At 44.4% G+C, this 3,256-nt stretch overlaps 1 pseudogene across 1 annotated transcript; it reads right to left on the reverse strand.

Annotated features, from left to right (window-relative positions):
- Positions 1-374: 374 nt before the first annotated feature.
- On the reverse strand, positions 375-2,585 carry LOC147606959 (ethylene-responsive transcription factor ERF024 pseudogene; annotated as a pseudogene). The gene is made up of 2 exons (XR_015264874.1): positions 985-2,585; positions 375-775 (listed from the first exon to the last, which is right to left on the reverse strand). The product of XR_015264874.1 is annotated as an ethylene-responsive transcription factor ERF024 pseudogene (transcript).
- Between the last annotated feature and the right edge of the window lie 671 nt (positions 2,586-3,256).

The raw sequence follows: 3,256 nt of genomic DNA on the forward strand, positions 1-3,256 counted from the left end.
CACAGTGAAATTGTAGTAGGACAAGTGACACAACTTTTCGTACTTTCCAGGTACCGACTAGACGCTCGCACTCCGCCTTTTACATTCTAACTTTGATAGAAGTGGCAAGAGGAATAGCTTCTTGACCTTTCCATTCAACCCACCATACTGATTTGCAAACACAAGAAAAATGAAGTATGTTTAAGAGATGAAGCAGGTTTAAGAGGACAACACTTCCACAAAAGCATTGAACCTTAGGGAAATAAACCTTAATGTGAAGGCCTCCTATTTTGGTTCAGAAATTGAGGCTACCATATCGAATTGTAAACACGAGGAAACTGTTTAAGAACGGAACACTTCCAATATTGGATCGATAATGTATTGAACCTTAAAGGAGGCTTTGCTAATAGTGGTAAATAAATGACTTGAACGATAATGAAGAGCTCCTATTTAAAATGGGGGCGAGAGAGCTTCCATAACATATATGGGGGAGACAATCTCCCAAGTTTGAAATTGGATTGGTTTGTGATGGCGGTAGCAATGTGGCATGATTGAAAAACTACACTTTAACAAGAAACCAGCCGTGGTTTATGATTGCAGAGCATAAAATGGCCTGCTGATTATGTTAAACAGCTTCATCAAGACCTCACTGGATAACCTGTAAAGGACAGATTAAAAAACCTGCATTGTTTTTTCAAGGATCCGGAGGTCGTCTTGAATAATTTATTACAAGCCCATTCCTGAAGTTGAAAAATTATTTGATGTAAACAGTCTGCTTCATGAACAATGACTGTACCTGCCCATGCACATGAACACATTAACACCATCACAATATATGTAATGAATGTGGAACACTTCTGTGATCACTAATCACAAATTATTGTTGGTTGATCGCCTATACACTGAAGCACCAAATGGAAAGAAGGTGCTAATCATGTTGTTATGTCAACCAGTATGTATTGATCTAAACTAAACAATATCAGGGGATAGAGATAGCTGCCAAACCTTATTGACGGATTGTCACGTTAATCAGATTGGCCATGTTTATGGGTAATTCCATAGCGATGGCTCATCGGAGTCACTCCCTTCATCACCATCATCATGGGGGCTAGGAAAATGGAGGGGGGCAGATTGAAGCTCGGGAGGACTAGAGAGAAACATGGTTTCTGCCATGTGTGTGAGATCAGAGGTGGACATATCAAACATATGAAGATAATCATCATCTTGGCTAGCAGAACAGGCTTGAATAGGGGCTGATTGAATGGTGGCAGTGGCATCGTTAGGGTTAATTGAATCCTCTGGTCGCATATCAGGTGCTTGTTCATGTGGGATATTGGGTTCTTGAGATGGAGGAGGCACTTGGTTGGCTTGAAAAGAGGAACCAAAAGCAGCGGCCGCTGCAGCTGCAGCAGCTTGGATATCGCGTGGCAAGGTTGTGAGTGGTTTAGGCAAAGTGTCAGCGAGATGAGGGAAGTTTAAGACCGCGGCAGGGCCTTTCAAGCAGAGGGCAGCTACATCATATGCTCTTGCGGCCATCTCTGCAGTGGGATAAGAGCCCAGCCAAATGCGAGATTTCTTCTTTGGCTCTCTTATCTCAGAGACCCACTTGCCCCAGCTCCTCCTGCGCACACCATGATATACTGGATGCCTTGTCTCTGAGCTGCTGCCTTCTGCTTTCTTGCCCTTTGCAGAGACTGCTCTCCTCTGAGCACTAGCAGCTTGTGCAGGGCTTTCGGCCAGCTGATCATCATCCTGCATATAATGCTGCTGCGCTTCATTATCGGACCCTTCATCTTGCTGATCGCCAGACTTATACATGGATCCGGCCACTAATGACGATAACAATGATGATGATTATGGTATCAAATTCGAAGGCTATATTGAGCAGAAGCGATAGCAGAAGCTCAAGATATCTGTCGCAAGCCCACAATTGGGAGACTTGACTCAACCCCAAACCCTAATCAGCTCACAAAGCGGACGCGCGGCAGCAGCAATAGATAATGATGATTAGTTCAAGATCCCTCTCGCAAGCCCACAATTGGGAGACTTGACTCAATCCCAGACCCTAATCAGCGCACAAATCGACTGTTAGCAGCGGCAGGGGTAGCGGCACCGACAATATTTGATAGTGGTAGTTTAAGATCTTTCTCGAAATTCCACAATTGGGAGACTCGACTCATCCCAAACCCTAATCAGATCAGAAAGAGATTGCTAGCAGCAGCGGCAGCGGCAATAGTACTAGACTTCAACAGTGTCTGCATAGCATTATATGCATCAAGCTCATCTCAGGGGATGCGAAGATTGAACTCATATCTTTTTTAAAAAAAACGAAATTCTGTTGAGTGATGATTAGAAGGTAAAACAGTTCAAAAAGGAAAGCGAAACCTGCAGCAAAATGAACTCGTAGGGTCATGAACGAATGAAAAGGCGAAGAGAGGCTTGAAAGGCTTGAAAGAAAGAAAATAGCGGCGAGGATTCCACGAGAGAAAGGGTTGGGATGAGAGCGGAATCAAAGGCAGGAATAAACACTGTTACAGTAGTATTGGGCAGCAACCATTGGGGGAGCAGAGTGAGCGCTATTGGCCGCACTAGGGCTTCATAAGACAGCAGAAGCAGTGAGGACCCATTTGGCTTTAGGGAACTGAACGTCGGTAACGTCGGTGATGATGATGATGTCGTCGAGTTTCTATATTATTATCTCATCTTTAGAAAGAAAAGAACTCGAAGTTACTAGATGCTCAATCAGTCTCATGATGATTGACTAGATTGGATCGTCTAGTTACCAGTAGTAAAGTGTCTTTGAGCCTTCACTAGGCAAGATCACTCAGTCGTGCTTTCTTAGGCCCATTACACGTACCCCACCACCCACGAATGGGCGGGGGAGATTGCCTGCCCATGAATTATGGGCGGTGGATACCCCCACCACATCAGCATGGGCAAGCAAGGATGTGTAATGGGCCTTAGGCTTTGTTCACAACCGGCGGACGGATAACTTGGAAAATGAGCATGCATATGATGTGGTGCCTATTGATTCGCGACCTAGCCATATCAAACGACACTTGCAAGAGAAAACTCGACCAGCCTCAACCCCTCGACTGGGCAAAGGCTATCTCCATGTTTTTGGAAAAAAAGACACTGCTCACTTGCAAGTGTTGAAGTTTGAACCTAGGACCCACCCAACGGGCACTTTACCACATGTGTTTAGAGTGATTTATTGAAAGCTCTAAATGTTAGCAACCTTATGTTATGTATGTTCATTTGTTTGTTTGTCAACTGT

Source organism: Cibotium barometz, chromosome 56 (assembly GCF_041138505.1).
Source record: "Cibotium barometz isolate CiBa-2024 chromosome 56, ASM4113850v1, whole genome shotgun sequence".
Classification (NCBI taxonomy): Eukaryota; Viridiplantae; Streptophyta; class Polypodiopsida; order Cyatheales; family Cibotiaceae; genus Cibotium; species Cibotium barometz.